This window comes from Onthophagus taurus, chromosome 11, assembly GCF_036711975.1.
Source record: "Onthophagus taurus isolate NC chromosome 11, IU_Otau_3.0, whole genome shotgun sequence".
Classification (NCBI taxonomy): domain Eukaryota; kingdom Metazoa; phylum Arthropoda; class Insecta; order Coleoptera; family Scarabaeidae; genus Onthophagus; species Onthophagus taurus.
In genome coordinates, this window is record NC_091976.1 from 3,684,386 (window position 1) to 3,706,616 (window position 22,231).

Genomic DNA, 22,231 nt, shown 5'->3' on the forward strand with positions numbered 1-22,231 from the left:
CGACGATGAGTTTGAGTAAGCAGTTTTGAAAATCGCCAAAGCTAATCAGTGTTGAAGATGCCGATTGTTACAATGATGGATAAGTGCATAGCTAAAATATGCTGACAGTACATGTTTTCTATAATGTTTAATGGGTCATCGTTCAGTACAACTTCGTTTACTGGATTAATCAAACATTTTAAAGTTTTACGTTGGCTTGTAGATATCATCAGATCAGCAATGCAGATAAATTTGGTTATTATTTTTACAATATATTGCTGAGATATCTTAATAATTTTGCATTCGCAATGTGCATTTACAAATCAGCCATTTATGGCTGTGCTATGGATAGGTACATAAGCGTTCTCTCAGGAATAATAGCAAAAGAGCATTTTTACATCTCTTGCTATGAAATAAAGTTATTCTTTATAGAACGCATATGTAATTGCAAATTGTTGTTTTTGTGATTCGTTTTGTAGGTTACTTTTGTCGAAATTGTTCGTTGCATAGGGTGAAAATGTTGAAATAATACAAGTTCAAAAACAAATTCTACATAATTATTTTAAAGAACGCTGTTTCATTCTACTTTAATTAAACCGCACCCATCACCAAAAACTTCTCTTTTTTAACCAACCCGTGAATAAATAAAGAAAAATTAAAAATTTAATTTAGTATGGTAAATTTTAAAACATGGCGTTAAACATAAACCTGCGTTAGGGCAATAGTATTGACTTTCACGTCGTATCAAAACGGATCAAACGAATTCTCTTTTTTAGATCTCCTGAAAGTCTCAAAGGAGGATCATTTCGGGGTGTTCCTGGAGTTGATAAACTACTAGGGCCAGCTTCTTGTATATCATCAGCGATGAGTTTCTGTCAGCCAGATCTGTCAGCCAATATCTTGCTACTTCTTATAAAAAGGTTTTGTACATTATTTTTTTTTGTTTATAAGATTATTCTATATGAATTGAATAGGGCACAATTTATCAAGTACCTTGTGATCCTTTTCGTCCATTTTTTGGTTTTATGTAGTATAGAATAATATGATGTTACTGATCTGCTCGATCAACACCTTTCATGTACTTATTGTATTCTATTATACATGATGGTTTTTCAACTACGGCTCCTGTTTTCCGATCTATTTTGTTTGTCGTTAGCATTTCAGCTGAATCAATTATAGAAATGAATCTACCGATCTTTTTTTTCAATCTCTATCGATCACCTTTTCTGCGAAAACAGTTTTCTCCACTTTTCAGTTTCATTTTTTTTCAAAGAAATAGGAAGGTCTCTATTCTGTCGAATTATTCCGCATATTCGAATTTTATGATCTAGAAGAAGGTCCGCTGTTGCCCCAAATTTCATTATTACAGAAACGGTTGGTTTTGGTCGGGTAAAGTAATAGCTTCCAAGTACTTAGTAAAGTAATATTGAAGGGTGACAATATACTGTAATAATATAACCAATTAGTATATAACCATTATTTTGAGGATTTAAAGACTTATCGTATTGAATGTAAGAGAATGTTATAAATGATAATAATAATAAATTTATTTTAGAAATATAAAATATTATTTAATGATGAATTCAGTTATGTATTATTGGCCGTTGATGTTTTCTATTGTATATAATCCATGTAAAGTCGATACGAAGTAATTTTAAAGACTCCCTAACAGATAGATAGGCTCTAAGAGTACGCACTTAATTTTTAAATTGGAATAAACAAAAATGTTTCAGGAAAAACACGTTTATTTAACACAAAATATATTCGTTAAAATATTACAAAACATAAACTAAATTCTCAAACATACTTAAGAACGGTTACTTTGGTTATTTAAAAAATTCTGCAGATTTTCAACTGCGTACTCTTGGAAACCACTGGTTCCAACCATTCCATAAAAATTCGAATTAGAATGTAGATCCATGTTGCAAGTGGTTTGTATAAAGAATATAACGAAAAAACTTCTAAACTTGCTTTATTTAATTTAATATGCAGTCAGACCGGTTTCGGGGCTAGCCCCATCATCAGTGACAACTAAATATAAACGGAGAAAACATAAATTATAATTATAAAAATATATAAAAATGTATATGACAAACATTAGCAAAAAAACAAAAAATATTTTAACAAATTAAAACATGTTAAAAAATCTATAAAACTGCTCACTGTCAGTGGCAAACTAAAATTGTAGAACGAAGATCATCAAAAGAACAGGGGGAGCATGTAAAAGCTTGTATAAGGCTGAAGGCTTTATAAAGCGGTGATAAAACTGTATAATAAAATGGCGAAAGTAAAAAAGGCACGTTTTTTTGAAAAACTAAAAGAGAAGAAAAAACAAAAATTATAAAACAAGCGAAAACAGATACAGAGGAAAATAAAATGAAAAATAATTAAACATAGGTAAATAATCAATAAATAATAAAGACATACCTTGCTAAAGAAAATCAAAAATACACGTTGATATTTATCGAGACGTGAAGAGAGTAAAATTGAGGACAAACTTGAAAATCACATTGAAAAGAAAAGAGAGAAAGGTAAAAAGAAAAAGTGAAACAGAAATATAGAAAATAAAAAGAGCCCCAAAAATAGAATAGAAACATTATTTTAGATTTAAGTATGTAAATAAAGGTTTATAAAGATTTTGAATTTGGTCATTTAAAATTATATAATTATTGTTTAAATTTAGTTTATAAATCTCCAGCAACTCTAAAAGATCTAACTTAAAACCCTTCTGACATTTGTGAATCAAGGATGTGCTATCATAATCAATTTTATGTCCTGTCTCAATTTTGTGCTTGTAAACGTTGGATTGCATTTTATATTTGTGCTCATTAATACGAGTTTCTAACCTTCTCCCTGTTTGACCAATGTAAATACCATTACAATTAGAGCAACTGATAGAGTAAACCCCACTTTCCTTCAGATGATTAAAATCTTTGTAATGGTAATTGGATAAAAGTTTAAGAATGGAATTGTTATTTGAAAAAGCTAATGAAATGTTAAACTTATTAAAAATATTTTTGTATAATAAAGAAAAATGGTTAAACGCTATAGGTTTATAAATTGTATTAGTGGATATTTTAACATATAAAGGATCATATTGACGTTGAATCTTATAAAAAAGGTTGTTAATTATTTTAGTAGGAAAATTATTATTTAAAGCCAAAGAATATATATAGTTGATTTCTTTTGTTCTGTCGTTGTCTGTTAAAGGATAATTAAAAATAGGATTAATTAAAAATCTAAAATTTGAAAGCTTTTGAGACATGGGATGTGTTGAATCAAACGGGATAGTTGTAGGAATAACCGTAGGTTTTCTGTAAATGTTATATTCCAATTTATCAAATGAACGAGTTAAAGCTAAGTCTAGGAACCTTCCTAGGAACCTTCCTAGGAACCTCTTTTTTGGTGCTTCGTCTTCAATTTTTTTCTTCTTCTGGGCTGTCGCATCACTTTTCTTCTTTCTCTTTTTTGGTGTACTGGTTGCCTTCGGTTCACCTAACCGTTCTTTCATTTTAGGTGTGTCTGGTTTAGGGGCTACCAAATCTTGCATCTCTGGATTACTACACAAATCCCGGATATTATCATACAAATACCATTTTCGATCCAATGATAAACCGCTTGGTACAATGAGTGAAGGTAATCCATCTGGAAGCTTATCTGTTAGTCGTAAATTGAACTTTTCTTCTTCAGAGCCCACAAGTTTACATACAATTTCATTTTTTCGGAAATCGAAGTTGTGGTACTTGGTAATGCCTAAAATACAAACGTTTACAAAATTGATTGGAATGAATTTGAAAAATTAAAAATGATTATTAGAAAATTGCGACAGTTTACCTGGTAATCTTTTGTAAAATTCTCCAAAATAAGTATCCCACGATCGCCACTCTATTTTGCTTCCATTTACAGCTTGATTAAATTTGTTATGGCTAGATCTTACGACAACATCTTCGAAATCTTGATTTCTTTTCAAACTTTCATGATTTCATTATGCATACCGAAAATCGAACATTTCCGACCTGCTTTAAAATAAGCGGAGCCAACCTGTTGGGGGCTTGAAGGATAAAATACGTTCTGCTCATAGTCGAAACTTATTACAAGAGTAGAAATTGTATCTTTCTTCACATCATCGACCTGTTGGTAGAATTCGCGTTGACGTTTTGCACGATCAAGATGAGCAACTGCAATTCGTAATTTCTCTTCTTTTGTATTCGGATCCGATTCCTTCAAAACTCGTTGTAACATCGAGGAATTCTGTTGACAAACGTCGCAAAGATCATCTTTTGGTTTCATGGGCGAGATGTAAGGACAAAACTTCGACCAAATTTTAGTAAAAGTTCTGAGCGCGATTTTATCCTCTGGAAGACAAATTTCTGCGAAACGGCGATAGACGCCATTCTTTGTTTCGTTCGACGGTAGCAGCAACACTTTAATGTTTTTAAAATTCGGCATTCTACCTGGAAGTGGTATGGCAAATTTTTCAGCGAAATTTTCAATAAATTGAACGATACGAGTAATTTGTTCCGGAGATAAAACATGCGATTTACGTTTCGACACCTTGTCTTTTGATTTATGTTTTCGCTCAGAAAAGCCAACATTTTTGCTATGTGCAATCAAATTTTTATATCGTTTTGGACCAATATTATAAATAAAACAAAACATCGTTCTACAGACAGAAAGGCCCCGATATGAATACATTATATCTAATCTAGATTTACTTTTCGATCTTTCACAATACTTTTTCCGATTTTTTTCGTTATACCCATCTTCGAGTGATAAATGTTGTCGATGAAATTCTAAATGGCTTAAATAAACCAAATCTTAGTCTTCTTTGCTCATTTCTTCAAAAAATTGTCTGTTACAGCAAGATTTTCTGGTATGATTTTATTGCATTTGTTGGAACAGCACGGTTCAGCATCTTTTCCATACATTCGTTCAATAGTAATAGTTTCTTCCAAGTCTTCGACTGACTGCTCTATTTCGATAGCGCTTTTTGAAACATCATTATCAACAAAACTTTGATTTTCTGTTACCACCGAAATATTCGCACTAACACTTTGAAACGAAGTTTCAACTTCATCGGTATGGTATATCGCATCTAACACTTTGAAGTCTTCATCACATGCATTCAAATTACTCATTTTTATAAAAATTACGTTAAGCTGACACCGGCTTAGCAAAAAAATTATGGAGAAACAAAAATACGAAAATTATACTGATAAGAATCAAGCGTCACAACAAACAGAGCAGCAACAGCTCAGGGTATCGTCCTACTACTAACACTACACTGACAAGGAGACATCGCAGTTGACTCTTCACCAATTTTGATGAATTTTCTTATGGTGAATCTATATTGAATATAAGTAAGTTCCCCCAGAGCTTTAAGTTCCATCACCGCTTTCCCAGAGCGGATAGCTGGTGATGAATCAAAGAATGAATTTTTATGGCATCTTCTCTTGTAGACAACTGGAGGTTGTTTTCCAATACTTCAACACAATTTTGAATTTTTTTGATGAAATTTTTAACTTGGCGGAAAAAGTACACATCACACGGTTGACAATAAGGGGTGCAGTGGGGTGGAATAATTTCAAGTGTTGAACTGCAATTTCCATCGTCATCCGTAAATATACTGTTAAAGTGTGCAGTATCTGTTTGACCACCCCACGAGTCTAGAATTATTAAAAATCTGTTCTGCTTACAGTATTGTGTAACTACATTTTTAACAAAACTGGTGAAATGTTCTTTTGTTAATTTTCCAGATTTGGACGCGGTAACAAATACGTATATTTCCGTGGTTGTTACACCATTCTTCAACGTTAGCAGAAACACGTGGACCAAACACCCCTTTTGGCTCTTGCATGCACAGAAAAACTTTTGGCGGAAGTTTTCCGGATGCAGTTAATGCGTACTGTGCCGTGTAACGGTGTGTGATTTTATTAAAGTCACCCAGAAAAACATCCACCATCTTTTGCCCTTTTGTCGCCAAGGTTCTTCTCACATCAACACGATACTCACAACCTGTTTGGTCCGTGTTGATAACACAATCAGGGGAGAAACTTTTAATTATATTTGCTACACGCTTCTGAAAATTTTCAGCTTCTTTCCATATTGTCGGCAAATCCAGTGCTTTTGTAGACTTTAGGTAACGTGTTACTTTTCGTTGACGAATAGAATGGGTCGTCTTAAACTCGTCACCCAAGTAGGCGATGCTGTAAATTTAAAGTGCGGCCCTTGAAACTATGTATCAGCTTCAGTTGCCCATTGCTGTAGTATTCTTATGGATACTGGACGCATTAAATCCCTCGCTTCTACAAAGCGGTCGTAGGTCCACTTATTAATCATAAAATATTTTTCTTTTTTACCACCACCTTGTTCGATTTGCTGTTGCCACTTTTTTAGATCGGTTGTATTCTTAACCTTCCGTCGGGCGCGGTCTTAAAATCCAAAAAATCGGGCGCGGTGTATCAAATTGATCACAAATTTTAATATTATGTATTTTATTTATCTATATACAGGTGAGTCGGGAGGAACGGACCAAACTTTAGGAGTATATTGTACGCTTGAAAATAATGTAAACAAACTTATATGTTGTTATCCGATTTTCTTTTATTTTATTTTTTTTTATTGCATAACTCTTACTGCATAACTACAATTAAACAAAATCTTATACATTAACATTAAATATTGGTCATCAGCGTTATTTTAGTAATTGTTCGAAAATATCGCCATTAACTTCTAAACATTTCCGGCTTCGTTTACTAAGAGCTCTTGTTGCTTTCCTAATTGCTGCATGATTTTCCTTAATATTAACTGCAACATTTAGAATGCGCCTAAGAAGTGCATCCCTAGTGTCAACTTTGACTTTGTATACCTCACTTTTGAACCATCCCCACAAACAATAATCAAGTGCTGTGAGATCTGGAGATCTTGGAGGCCAACTAATAGGACCACCACGACCAATCCAACGCCCTGGAAACCTTTCGTCCAAATGTTGCTTGACCTGACGAGCGAAATGCGCCGGAGCTCCATCGTGTTGAAAGTACATTTGCCTTCTAATGTTTAGAGGAACATCCTGCAGTAAATCATTTAATTCATTTTGTAAAAACTCTAGGTAATGGTTTCCTGTGAGGCGATTCTCCAAAATGAAAGGGCCAATTAAATAACCGTTGATCATACCACACCACACATTTACCGAAAACTTGTGTTGAAAGTTGTTTTCGATTGTTGCATGGGGATTTTCATCGGACCATACGTGACTATTATGAGTATTATGTAGGCATATGAGTTTTTTTACATTATTTTCAAGCGTACAATACACTCCTAAAGTTTGGTCCGTTCCTCCCGACTCACCCTGTATACATATATTTCGCAAGTATATTCTACCTTTATAAAACTTAAAGAATATATTAGAAATAATAATACAAAAATACATTAAAGTAAAAAGTAACTTTCTAAAATCTCAACATCCCCTCATCTATGTCATCTTGTGGTATTTCTGACAATATTTGACTGCAATCATTACAAAAGCATTCTATGTGCATAAGACAAATGGGTTTTTTACATTTTTTGCAATTATATTTTGTTAAACGCCTTTGTCCAATGCAAGTATGACATCTTTTGCGTTTTCCTACATTTTCATTTTCTTCTTTCTGTTGTTTTTGGTCTACTGGCGTAATTTCTTTCAGACGTTGTTGCATGCCAGTATGAATCCCTGATGTCTCTAAACTTCTTCGAGCCATATGAGGTAAAACTAATGCATGTGATAATGCTTTCAAAAATGTTTTTCTTCGAATAACATTTTGATCATTGCCAAAATATATTACCTGAACATTGATTCCGCTAATGTTGAGCATAGCAAAAAATACTACCATGGGCCAACGGCGAATATTTCTAGCCACGTTGAATGACGCACACAGTTTATCTGCAGTGTCAACTCCACCTTTGGTACCATTGTAAAAAGTAATGATACATGGCTTCTTTTTATCTCCGGTATCAAGATCGATAGAGTTATCTTCATGTAAACTTGAAGCCAAAAACACAGATTTTCCTTTTTTAGGAACGTAAGAAACCAAAGTGCACCCCTTCTTGAAGGCAAACAAGCTACTGTTAATAGCTCTCGTCTTATTTGGCAGGAACTCAAGTGGAATTTCGATCTTATTTTTCTTTAATGTTCCAACGTAAGAGAGCTTTTTACTTCGTAACTCGTCTATCAATGGAATACTGGTAAACCAGTTATCTGCTGTTACATTTCGTCCGGTCTGATAAATAGGTTGGCAAAGTCGCAGAACCACATCCGACGGTGAACTGCTCAATCGGAATGGGCCTTCAGGTTGTAATCCTGCATATATTTCTAAATTATATACATAGTAAACCTGAGAATCAACAAGTGCGTAGATTTTAACTCCATATTTATTAGGTTTATTCGGTATGTATTGTACAAAACCGCATCTTCCACGGAATCCTTCCAGTTTCTCATCAATAGTTACATTTTGTCCCAAACTATAGGACTTCTGTGAATTTTTCACGAACATTGTAAAAATGTCTCGAATTGCTGCAATTTTATCTATTTTTCTTCTTTCATTCCTCATGCTCCGATCGTCAAATCGCATACAACGCATAATGAATTTAAATCTTTTGATGTTCATGACTAGTCGAAATTTTTCAATGCCATCCCCGTCGGATCCCCACAGGTCTTCCAAACTTTGTCTGTTACCTCTGTGAACACCAGCTAAATATAAGAGACCTATAAATGCCTTCAGCTCAACAATATCTGTAGGTTTGGCATCTCTATCGTGTTTGAAGAGTGATTTAATACTTTCAATATATTGGTTGGTCTGTTGTACAATTATACCCATTATTTCGTCATCCATAATGCAACTCCAACATGCTAAAGGAGTTTTTGCCATTCTTGCAGCACCTATTACACCCGGTAACTTGCGAATAAGATTATGTGGTTTTGAACGAACTCTTTGTGATGGGGTATTTTTGTTCCATTTTGTTAATTCTAAAGGCTTCTTTCCTTTACGTTTTTCTCTTCCAACAAAAAAGTTATCAGCTGTATTAGATCCATTCGTCTCGTAGTCATCGTCATCGCTAGCCTCTTGCTCCGTATCTGAATCGCCTTCACGAGGTTCGATTTCATATTCCTCATCTGTATCTTCTTCATCATCAAAATCATCCTGTAAGTTAGCTTCGTCATCTTCAAACAACATTCTTTGTAGCTTCTCAACATCTTTTGGATCCTCCAGATCATATTTTTTACTACAACTTGCCATTATCAGCGTATTTCCGATCTAAAAGACATATGATTATCTTTACATACTGAAAAATCTACAATCGGGCGCGGTGTATCAATTTGATATTTATAGAGTAAGTATGTGAAAAATATATATCCGTGAATAAAAAAATGTAAGTAGTAGTAGTATAAATAAATAGCACTTACCAAAATAACTAATATGTAACAAATTTACATAAGTGATTTTGTTACACGTATGGGCGCGGTGTATCAGTCTGAACAATATTGTAATATCTTTCTTCTAGCAAAGATTACTTACGACTAACTGGTCTCGTTCCGTAGGAGAATGCGAGATAGGAAGCTATTGGTAACGCATATTTCCGACTATTTACGAGTCAAAAGTACTAGCACAAAACATTTCCGTTGTATCAATCTGATCAGCCGCGCCCGACGAAAGGTTAAGCGCAGTCCCTCCTTTTTGTTGAATTGTACGTAAAGACCAATTTGGATTGTCTCGTACCATTTTTAATATTTAAATTTTTGTGTCAATTGGAACAAAATGTTTTGGCCTAGAGGTTTCCATTGGGGTGTATTGTTCTTCACTACTTTGCGAAGTAGCTGTATCCGAAAATATGGAAGAGGAGGTGCTATCTTGCGATTCTACTACAGCATTTGTTAATGGAACTTCTTCGTCCGGCAAAAATAACTCATCTTCTTCTGTAAAACAGTTTTCTCCCAAAGTTTTTACAATACATTGGGCAAACTTTTCCCCTAAAATAGATGCCTTCGGCGACATTGATTCACTTGCCGCGTCATTTAAAATTTTCATTTTTTTTAATATTTAGAAACAAACGTGCATACCGTCTGTAATATCCTGTTTGTCGTATAATTGCATGAAACTTACAATTAACGTTTCTTCTTCCAGAATCCCTTCATGTTCAACAATTGTTGACGGTTGCTTTTCAATTGATACGGTATCCATATTATCCAAGAAAATAATCCAAAAATCGCTATCCAAAAATCAATATCTAATAATCGTTATCCAAAATCGCTGCTCAATAATCAGTATCCAATAAATCGTTGTCCAAAAATCACTATTCAATAATCGTTATCTAATAATCACTATCCAAAAATCGCTGTTTAATAATCACTAACCGATAAGGCGTAAAGAATTAAACTATTTCCTAAAAAATAAAAAATTTTTTTAGCTTCTTTCCATATTGTCGGCAAATCCAGTGCTTTTGTAAACTTTAGGTAACGTGTTACTTTTCGCTGGCGAATAGAATGGGTCGTCTTATAATTAAACTTCATCACCCAAGTAGGCGATGCTGTAAATTTAAAGTGCGGCCCTTGAAACTGTGTAGCAGCTTGAGTTGCCCATTGCTGTAGTATTCTTGTGGATAGAAAACAGCCGTCCTGTGTGTGAATTAATGAAATTTTAGATGAAAATCCATACATTTTAAGATTTGAGCATTTTAGGAATTTTGCCGCTGAATATAGAAGAAAATTATCAAATATTTCAAAATCAATTTAAAGAAGCATTAAAACTACAAGATTTCATACATAAATATAGTTATTAAAAAAAGGAATTTCAAGTTAATGGAATTGACCAATCAGGAAATACTATTTAACAATTTCAACATTAAACAAACGAAAATTAAAAATTGTAGGTGATTTTGAACTTGAAAAAGAACACACGCACATTTTGTCCCCCTTTTTTTGCAAGTTTATGTAAAAACATAAATGTTGACATAACGTTAAAAAAAGTTAATTGAAGAATTTCTCCGATTCAAAAAAAAAAAAAAGAAATAATAACCTTAACGAAGAAATATCATTTTGGTTCATGTTCCTGATAATCCCAGAAATTTGTTATCATTTAACCCATTAGGGACCGAATTTTTTGTTTTGAGAAATTTGAGTTGAAAATGATATATTCAAACTTAAATTAACAGTAGAAACATGATTTAGGTTAATATTTGGTTATTCACATAGCTATTTGCAAGATGGAGGCTGTTCCATATATGGAACGCTAGGCTTTTAAGGTCTGTGACGCTCTGGTTGAATAAAACAAAAATAATTGAATATAAGTATTTATTTGAACAGTAAATGTTTATTTCTTATGAAAATCAACAAAACAATCAATACATAGGCCTACGTCACATTTGCGACACTGAGTGCGCACAGAGCTGCCTTTATGATTTTGCCCGGAGCATCGCCTGCGTTTACCATTAGGTATATATTCCACCAAATGATCTTTACCATCAAGGCGAATGTCTGGAGATACTCTACAATCTACTGAAAAACATCCGGGTCGACCAGATGACTTTGGTAGGTTTTGAAATCTGATTAAATAACTTTTTGCAATTTCCCTTCTAAAATCCAATTGCGTTGTTTCTGGATGATGTATTTTGTAAATGATCCATGCGTTTTGTATGGCAGCATCTAGGATCCATGTGAAAATGGGCCACCACCATTTTTTACCCCTTATTCCTATCCTGTACACGTTAATATTAGCATCCATTTGATCTGTACCTCCCATGAACATATTGTACCGTTCAAAGCACCGAGGTCTTGTTATATAGATTTTCAAAATAGTTATAATAGTTATATAAATCAAAGATATTAACTTGAACTTGATCTGGTTCCGTGCAAGTTAATATCTGCATGTTCTTCCTCTATCGAACCATCAATCAATGTCTCTATTTCTATATCCTGGCCATCTGGGTCTACTTCTTGAGATGTTTTTGTTTGTTCATTGTAAATTAAGTTTGATTCCTCTTCACGAATTGGCATACTTTCACTTAAGAACATCAAATGTTCATAACACCATCAGGTTGGTTTATAAATAGAGACCGTACCTGTACCACTCGATGCTGATTTTTTAATTTTTGTTTGTTCACTGCCAAATTGCGTGCGTAAATTCGAAATTTTATTCTTTACATCTTCAATATTTAAAGAGGGAATATTACAAATTTTTTTTAAATCTTCTGTTATTTTTGTAAAATTTCTTTCGCGTTTTTCACGATTTTTATAATTTTCATTTTTAACTAAGTACAAATCTGGTATTTGTTCATACAAAGAAATCAAGCTTTTTACTTCACTTCTTGAAAAAGTGTATTTAACCATTTTGCGTATACATATGTATTTCTTTACTTCTCGTCTAGTAAATAAAATGTCATCTACGCACATCTACGTCAAATGTCACCATGCATAGTGACCAACGTAAAAAAAAAATATATCAAATCGTCGTAGAAATAATCGGTACGTGTAAAATACAAAAATTGAAGCAATTTATTGAGCAATTAATTGACCAATAAATTGATGTGTGTAAAGGGGCCTATTCACACGCGGACATGTGCGGTGGATTTGATCGGCGAACAGATCCGTTATTTAGTACATACAATGAAACAAATTCGTCGTTTAACTACACACATTGCAACAAATCCATGTTGCAGTAGCACGTGTTTCCTAGCAGTCAGGAGTGATTTTTGTAAGATATGGATTCAATTACTACAAAAAGAAATGTAGCACTGATTGGGGCTTACATTGCATTGTTTGATGAAAAAAAAAAGAAAAGGATCTGGTGTAAACGTTGGTATTTGGAAAGACGGAGATATTCTTATATGAGTTTAATTAGAGAACTGAAAACCAATGAACCTAGCGATTTACATAATTTTTTTCGTATGGACAGTGAATCGTTCGAAACATTGCTGCAGTATATCCGGCCCATGATTGTACGAAAAAATACATATATTAGAGAAGCAGTAAGTGCTAGAGAGCGACTAGTTGCCACGTTACGATACCTAGCAACCGGAAGATGTATTGCAGATTTAAAGTTCAGTTGTGCTATATCACCACAGTTACTGGGTAGTATTATACCTGAAACTTGTTGGGCATTATTTAAGGCGTTAAAAAAGGAATACATGAAGGTATGTTATTTTTATTATTTATAAATCGTTTATAACTTACATTTATTACACTCTATTATTAAATGAAATAAATTCAGAAAGTTCGTTCGCGTTAGGGGCTGTGATCATTCCATTCAAAGACGAACGTTCCGCGAGTTGACTATTCTTCTCCACTTGTGTGGAAGATATTGGTGCTGGCGTGTATTGAGTTGGCTGTGTGTAAGTTTGTGTAATTTGTGCCGTGTATGGCGGTACTGGTGTACACAACCCTGAAAACTGTGTGTGCGTTGGCCGAGGAACTAAACTTGCTTCATATTGTTGTTGTTGATGAGGATAATATGGGTCATGGTGGTACACCGCTGTTTGTGGAATGTTAGCAGGAATGCTAATAGAGCAATTTTCTGCCAACCTCTTCAATTTTCCGAAATACAGAACGTCTGAAATGAGTTTCTGTGCAATAGTCCGTTGGTGTGGTTCCATATTTTCCAAGTCACACGCAACGCTTTTTCCAAATGGTTCATAACGGAGAGTTGTTGGTGGTACAGCTGCAAGTGCGGTGCTTGCTACATCCAAAAATTTCGCTTTCTTTTGTGACAATGTACTATCTTTGGTTGTTAACTTCTTATTCTTCTCTCTAGGTCGAAACTGCTGAGAGGAGCAGGTACTTGTCGGAGTTAAAGGGGACTGTACTGTATCCTCCTGAAATAAAATAATATTATGTTATAAGTTTTATAAACAGCCAAATAACGCAAAATATTTTTTGCAGTTTCCATTAAGCGAAGCGGAATGGTTGGAAATATCCGATGACTTTAATACTTCATGGAATTTTGAACACTGTTTAGGTGCGATGGATGGAAAACACATCGCAATAAAAAAAACACCAAACAGTGGATCATTTTATTATAATTATAAAGGCTTTTATAGCACCTTTTTATTTGCGGTCGTCAATGCTAATTATGAATTCATGTATGTGTATACTGGAATTAATGGCAGAATTTCAGACGGAGGTGTTCTGCAAGAAACTGACTTTTACGAAAAACTTGAAAACCACACTTTAAATATACCTTTACCGAGCAGTCTCGATAAAGCAGCAGTTAAATTGCCTTATGTTTTTATTGGCGACGATGCTTTCAGTTTGACCGAAAATGTAATGAAGCCTTATTCTTTGACTGGCATTACTCATGATGCAAAAATTTTTAATTATCGTTTATGCAGAGCGAGAAGAGTGGTTGAAAATGTGTTTGGAATATTGGCAACTCGCTTCAGAATATTATTGAGCACAATTACATTGAATAATTTAGAAAAGATTGATGCGGTAGTATTAGCATGTCGCATCCTTCACAACTTCTTAAGAAGAAATTGTTCTATTTATATGAATACTCGTAGTATTGATACAGTCAACAGTGACGGTGACTGGCGCGAAGAGCTTCGTCAACTACAAAACTTACAAAACAGAAGGACTTATTACAATGAAATGGCTAAGAATGTTAGAAATGCCTTTAAAGATTATTACAACCATGAAGGAAAGATACAATTTCAAGACAACATGATTAACTGAAATTATCTTTATCACTTTTTGTTAAGCGTTCTGTTGTTTATTCCTGTAATCTTCTGCTTTGTATCATTGTATTATAATACATAATAAAATAAGTAAAATTGCAACTTACGCTTATAAATTCACTGTAACTGCAGTCGTCGTCGGTAGCCGATTCCTCAATTGCCAATAAAGATGTTCTAGGCCGGACCTCTTCATTGTCTTGCGTAAACAAAAGCAAGTCAAAATACCATAAAGTAGGCTCGTATATGTTATCGGCAGATGATCCAGTTCGTTTGCTTTTCCTCATTTCTCTTAATTCCCGTCGGAAACCAGCACGCAAGGAATCAATTTTCTTTCTCACATACTGTACATTAGCCTCTGGACATATTTCTTTGCATTTAATAACTAATGCCTCATACGCGTCATTTCTTTTTTGTTTGTTTACGTACTCTTTGCTTTTTACGTTCCAGAGACAAGGATACGTTTTATACAATGAAATAAAGCTTTCCCAAAATTGTTTGTTATCACGGAAAGACATATTTAACCTTAAAAAGCGCACCGTCTGTCAAACAAATCCTCCCATATTTGCCTTATCGGTGAAAATTTGTCTTCACGATTTCTTTTTTCTTTATCGTCAAATCTTAGACAATTCAATAAGAATTTGAAACGTATTTCAGGCATAATGCATCTATATATTTGAGGTCCTTGTGAAGAAAACATTTGTTGTACAGATAGATGTGCATCTTTTCGAGCACCAGCTATGTACAAAAGACCTAATAGGGCATTGATTTCTACATTATTCTTCATTTGTATGAGTTATAATTTCATTTAAAATTGTAGGTGTGAATAAAATGGCCCAAGCATCTATTTCTGTGATAATTACACGTGCATTCTTTATTCCAAGTACCTTTACCACGATGTTTCTTGAAGGCGTTCTGGTTTTTTGCAGGTTCTCGTGAACTCCATGCAAAACCATTTTTGCCCTTCAAAATTCCATCACGTTGAAGTGGACGTTCTTCAAACTCATCATCTTCAGAAGAAGTGTCATCGTTGTGTTCCGACAACTCTTCCACCTTGTCCTCACTGTCACTTTCTGCAAAATTGTCATCAACATCGCTTTCTGATTCATTGTACCATTGTAGGACAGTTTTTTCAAAGTCCGGATCTAGAGCACTAACGGTTTTTTTAGACATGTTTCACAAATATTCTATCACACGAAATTACAAATAGTATTATTTTACAATACGCAAACGTATCCTGGGGTCACTTACAACCCCAAATAATTTTTATTGAGAAAACGATAATCGGCAACGTAAGGTTCACTGCACGTGTTTATACTATTCACAGTCTACTAACCTTACCTAAACTATCAGCGCCACCAAGCGCGAAATAAGAATATAAGCGAAAAAATTCAATTCTGTTGGGGTCACACGTAACCCCGGTATACCTTCTAGGGTTATCAGAGCATAAATTAATGTTGTTTCATTCAATTTAAGAATCAATAAAGTCATTGTTTGGTTTAGCAAACGAGTCTCTAGTAACACAAAAAGATACAAAACTGAAAAAACATGATTGAAAAATAGGAAATGTAACATAATATAAACGAATAAATTAAATACTGTTATCTTCCACAAAATCACCTGGGCTGCACAGTAGCTCTTCCGGTAAATCTTCATCTTCACCTTCATATTCAGTACCTCTAGCGTATTGTTGCTGACGTAATATGGTTTTATAAAATTGTAAGTTAAGTTGCACATATTGTCCATCCATTCTTGTCCGTAATGTTTTATTAATAGTTCATCAACATTTTTTACCTTTTTCGGCTTGAGTTTCACAAATTGATTTACTATGTTTTGAGGGTTTAAAAAAGATAAATTTTTCCCTCGTTTGCATATTGTTTTTGGATTGTTAACATCGGAATTAAAATGCGCCTCTCCCTGAGCTAGAATTTCATTCTTGATTTTCGAGCGTGTTAATACAATTCGTTTGCATGATTTAATCTTAAAATGGAGGGAGCCCGTTGATTTTATAACTGCTGTACTTTCTTTTTTCCAATCTTGGATATGCCAATCATAATTCAGCTTTTTTAATGTCCCATGTTTTTTTGAAAATATCGTAATACTCATCAGGAAGTATTATTGTGTCAAGTTTTTGAAGCTCTTTTTCTATTAAAGCGAATACACGATCAGCTAGTAGGAACGAATGTCCTGTTACTGGGAATACAAGTTGCACTTTTTTAATATTACGTGGTGCTTGCGATAACCACTGCAGCCAAAATAGTGCTATTTTTATTTTGCCTTGAACATCCATCTGCACCCAAAGAAAAAATTTGTTGGATTTAAAGGTTTTCCATTTTACGACAATAAAAAACGTGTATAGATTTTAATCAAAAGGTTTTATTGTTAAACCAAGTTACTAAAATATGTTATTATAAAAATCAAAATCTTAGTTATATTAAAAAGAATTCTTTGTTCGAAAAAAGATGTAGTTTTTAATTTAAAATTATTAAATGTTTCACATAATGCGTAAGGTTTTTAAATTAAAATGACTTAATTTTTATAGTAAGATTTTTGTGCTATTGAGGTAATAATGTATAAATGTTAGCAGAAAATTTATTCAACTTTATTATTAAAAGAACGGTATTTTAGTTTAAATAAACATATTCTTTACTTAATTTTTTTTTATTTTTTAACCCAAATAAGTGTTTTTTCGTTTTAAAGTACAAATGTAAAGGGCACGGAGCGGCTCGTGCCGTTTACCAGGCGAGGTCGTGCACTCTGCTATCGCGCTCGCTTAAAAACGAACAGCAGTCTATGGATGACTCTGAAACCAGGTATTAATGGAACCTTATTATAAAGTGTATTCCAAAAACATGTTCCCCTTGGTTTTGTGGAGATATTGTTGAACGTCATATCGTTATAATGATAAGAACTAAAGATATATTCCATAAAACATCACCATCCCAACTGAAGTCCCAATATTCTCACCTCTTCCGCTTCCTTCTTTCCTTAAATCCTAAAGAAATACAAATTTGCACAATTCCTCCCTGCAAAAACTTCGAGTCCGTGAACGTAAGATATTATAACTTCTGTGTCATGCTATAAATAAATACTCTCCATGCCTTTATAGGAAATCAATCATTACATTCGACGGTTTTGTGCTGAAAAGCAAATCAATTGTACCGACATTGAAGCAATTGTTAACAGAACCATGATGGAAGGGTAACAAAACGTAAAAATGTTTCTTTTCTTGTGTATTTAATACAAATTTCTACACAGGGATGGTATTTACTTAAATGAACAAGGGTTGGAAACGATCTGGAACGCGGTAGTAAGTAATTATAATCATATTCTCAATCCATTACACAATTTAATTATAAGTAAAACAGATTAATATAATAAATTGCTTTCTCTATCAAAAGTTTTTTTTCTATCAAAAGTCCACCCTCCAAATCATCCTAAAATTTCATCAGTTTTGGAGGTGCCCAACGGGGTCAAATTCACCTCCAAAGTCCGTGCCGCGCTGTGTACCTATAGTGTCTAATAATAATTTTTTTTTCTCGGAAACCGTTATACCTTACGGTGTTTGGATGGTTGATTTCAATTGCTAAAGGCATACTCTAAATCATCGTAAAATTTCATCAATTTTGGAGGTGCCCAACGGGGTCAAATTCACCCCCAAAGTCCGCGCCGCGCGCTGTGTACCTATAGTGTCTAATAACAAATTTTTTTTCTCGGAAACCGTTATACCTTACGGTGTTTAGATAGTTGATATCAATTGCTAAAGGCATCCTCTAAATCATCGTAAAATTACATCAATTTTGGAGGTGCCCAACGGGGTCAAATTCACCCCAAAGTCCGCGCCGCGGTGTATACTTATAGCGTCTAATAACAAATTTTCTTTCTTGGAAACCGTTATACCTTACGGTGTATGGATGGTTGATTTCAATTGCTAAAGGCATACTCTAAATCATCCTAAAATTTCATCAATTTTGGAGGTGCCCAACGGGGTCAAATTCAACTCAAAGTCCGCGCCGCGCTGTGTACGTATAGTGTCTAATAACAATTTTTTTTTCTCGGAAACCGTTATACCTTACGGTGTTTGGATGGTTGATTTCAATTGCTAAAGGCATCCTCTAAATCATCCTAAAATTTCATCAATTTTGGAGGTGCCCAACGGGGTCAAATTCACCCCCAAAGTCCGCGCCGCGCTGTGTACCTATACTGTCTAATAACAATTTTTTTTTCTCGGAAACCGTTATACCGTTATATTACGGTGTTTGGATAGTTGATATCAATTGCTAAAGGCATCCTCTAAATCATCGTAAAATTACATCAATTTTGGAGGTGCCCAACGGGGTCAAATTCACCCCAAAGTCCGCGCCGCGGTATATACTTATAGCGTCTAATAACAAATTTTCTTTCTCGGAAACCGTTATACCTTACGGTGTATGGATGGTTGATTTCAATTGCTAAAGGCATACTCTAAATCATCCTAAAATTTCATCAATTTTGGAGGTGCCCAACGGGGTCAAATTCAACCCAAAGTCCGCGCCGCGCTGTGTACGTATAGTGTCTAATAACAATTTTCTTTTCTCGGAAACCGTTATACCTTACGGTGTTTGGATGGTTGATTTCAATTGCTAAAGGCATCCTCTAAATAATCCTAAAATTTCATCAATTTTGGAGGTGCCCAACGGGGTCACATTCACCCCCAAAGTTCGCGCCGCGCTGTATACCTATAGTGTCTAATGACAAATTTTTTTTCTCGGAAACCGTTATACCTTAAGGTGTTTGGATGGTTGATTTAAATTACTAAAGGCATCCTCTAAACCATCCTAAAATTTCATAAATTTCAGAAGTGCCCTTCGGGGTCAAATTCACCCCTAAAGTCCCATCCGCGGTTTATAATACTGATTTTTTTTCTCGAAAACCGTTAGGGCTTACGGTGTTTTGAAAATTGATAAAAATACTTAGAAGTGTGTTCTATTATGTGGTAGAATTTCGTTTAATTCGAAGGTGCCCATCAGGGCGAAAACATCCCTTTTTCGGGGGTGAGGGTTGAAAAATTTTTTTTTACGAAATGGTGGTGGTTAGCTGTTCCTGAGGGTAAGAGTGACCTGTGTGTGAAATTTAGTTACCCAAATCGTATTGGTTACGGAATTATTAATGTTTTAAGTTTATTGCTGGGATTTATGGATAACTTCACACCAGTGGCCATCTTCGTGTATTTCTTGCACAATTGTAAGATGCGCACAATTTATCGACAGTATCAACACCGCCTTTAGTGTTATTATAATCGAGGATCATATTTGGTTTATGAGATTTTTCTGCAATGTTGTCGTCATGATGTCCACTTGAAATTAGTAAAACATTTTTATTTTTTTTTGGTTTGTATGATACTAAAGTAGCATTTTCGCGAAATCCGAACAGGCTGGACATTACAGGTCTAGATTTTGGTGGTTGGGTAAATTCTTTTGGCAACCCTTTCCTATTTTTACGTATTGTTCCCAACAACGTGAGTTTATTTTGATTTAATGCCTCCAATAATTCTAAACTAGTGAACCAATTATCGGTAGTAACATTTCTACCAGATTCTTTTATTGGTTCGCACAATCTTTGTACAACAGCGCTAGCAGGGTTGTTAACAGCATAAGGTCCATTTGGTTGCTTACCAACGTACACTTCTAAATTGCATGTAAAATAGCATTTAGCGTCCACTAATGCGTAAATTTTGATGCCATACTTATTTGGCTTACTAGGTATATACTGTTTGAACGCACAGCGTCCTCGAAACCCTTCCAACATTTCATCTATGGTTACATAATGAAAAGGGCTGTAAGCACTTCTACAGTTTACGACAAAATTGTCAAAAATAACTCGAATTGGTGCTGATCTATCAATTTCTTTTCGTTGCTCACGTGTTTCAGTATTGTCGAAGCGGAGAGTACGCAAAAGAAACAAAAACCTATTTATCGACATTGTCAGGCGAAATATTTCCATTCCGTATCCCTGAGTGCTGAATTCTCTAGCATTCAACCTACTTCCTTTCAAAACTCCAGCCATGTATATCAAGCCTAACAACGCCTCAATTTCATAAATATTTGTATAGTCAGCATCCCTTTCACGCGCAAAATTTGATTTGGTACGACCTATGTATTGATTTGTGCAATCAACAATTATCTTCATCATACCTTCATTGAAAAAATATCTCCAAATATCTACATATTTCAGTTTTTAGATTTTTAGTGGCGGTTGTAGGGCTAGGAAAATGTTTGACTAAGTTTTCAGATATTGTTCTTTCATGTTTCGGTGGTAAGTTTTTTTTCCATTTTGTAAATCCGTCTTTACATACATAAAAGGAAACGTCTGAAGTCGGCGACTTATACACATGCTCCTCAGTATCTGAGATGTCTTGTTCACTGTCTGAACAGTCCGTTCGATATTCCAAATGATCTACTTCATCATTGTCTTCGTCGTCCTCATACTCTGGTTCAATTGTTTTATCATCTAATGTAAAATTTTCTAAAAACGTTTCTAGTTGCAATTGTTCATTTTCATCAGAACACATTCTGAAAATTAAACGTCACATTCGAGGAAACAATTTAATTAAATCGTACTTTTATTTACCTGTTTTAGGCAGACAATACTCCACAATTAGCACTATTACTAACTACTTATGGTAAAATAACAGATTTAACCGTTTATTTACTATTTATTACTATCAAATGCACACGCTATTGCGCATCAAATATTTTTATTTGCATGGAGCTAGAAGCTCGTCAGGGGAAATATAAACAATTTAAAAAGAGACTTGCCTACCTAACAATAGATGGCGTAACTGTCAAATTAAAAGTTTAAATTTTGCGGACTGACAGTCCGTACGCGTGTACTGAAAGGTTAAAAACGAACAGCAGTCTATGGATGACTCTGGAACAATAACTAATGCATCTTTGTATTAAAAATGAACAATACTTTTCAAAACGATTTACTCAATTAACTGCGCGATAATCTTAAAGTTACTTACAATCTATTCTAGCCATTCCTAACTTCCACGTTTCACACTCCGCTATAATTCCTTAAGACAATTTTATTTGTATGACAAAAACACAGAAACCGAACCCAAAAAAATATAAATTGAAAACAAAACAATTACTTTTTCCAAATTTTCTAACTTCACTCAACGCCCGTACGAACCTCTCTCTGTTTTTCTCAGTCGACTCCCTCGGCTCCAGTCTTTCCCTCCTGTCTTTCTATCCCGCCCAGCGCTCTTATCACGCCCACGCGATGGCTCCCACGGCCCAAGAACGCTGAGCCTTGTGTAGTCTACGCACGAAACAAAACTCAGCGATATCAAACCAAACAAAATTTACCCTGTACCGTGGAGCCAACGCCATAGGTTTCTACACTCTCTGCTACTCGGCGGCAAGAAGAAAAACTCGAACCCTAGATTCGCGATAAACATCTAAAGCATCTAAAACATCTAAAACATCTAAACATCTACAAATTCTACATAAAAATTCCTTACGTCTAACAGGTGGGATGCGGTTTGTTACACAAATTAGTTATTATAAAA

General features: G+C 34.5%; 1 protein-coding gene and 3 long non-coding RNA genes across 4 annotated transcripts in view; 1 reads left to right on the forward strand and 3 right to left on the reverse strand.

The window, feature by feature from the left end:
* The window catches only part of LOC111417718 (putative nuclease HARBI1), a 351,867-nt gene that overhangs the window by 7,844 nt on the left and 321,792 nt on the right, over positions 1–22,231 (forward strand). The window lies entirely within an intron of this gene.
* Positions 1,935–2,417, reverse strand: LOC139431736 (uncharacterized). The gene is made up of 2 exons (XR_011641815.1): positions 2,143–2,417; positions 1,935–2,010 (listed from the first exon to the last, which is right to left on the reverse strand). It is a non-coding gene; the product is annotated as an uncharacterized lncRNA (long non-coding RNA).
* Positions 6,565–7,230, reverse strand: LOC139431737 (uncharacterized). The gene is made up of 2 exons (XR_011641816.1): positions 6,848–7,230; positions 6,565–6,786 (listed from the first exon to the last, which is right to left on the reverse strand). It is a non-coding gene; the product is annotated as an uncharacterized lncRNA (long non-coding RNA).
* Positions 13,142–14,844, reverse strand: LOC139431738 (uncharacterized). Its single transcript, XR_011641817.1, has 2 exons — positions 14,787–14,844; positions 13,142–13,818 (listed from the first exon to the last, which is right to left on the reverse strand). It is a non-coding gene; the product is annotated as an uncharacterized lncRNA (long non-coding RNA).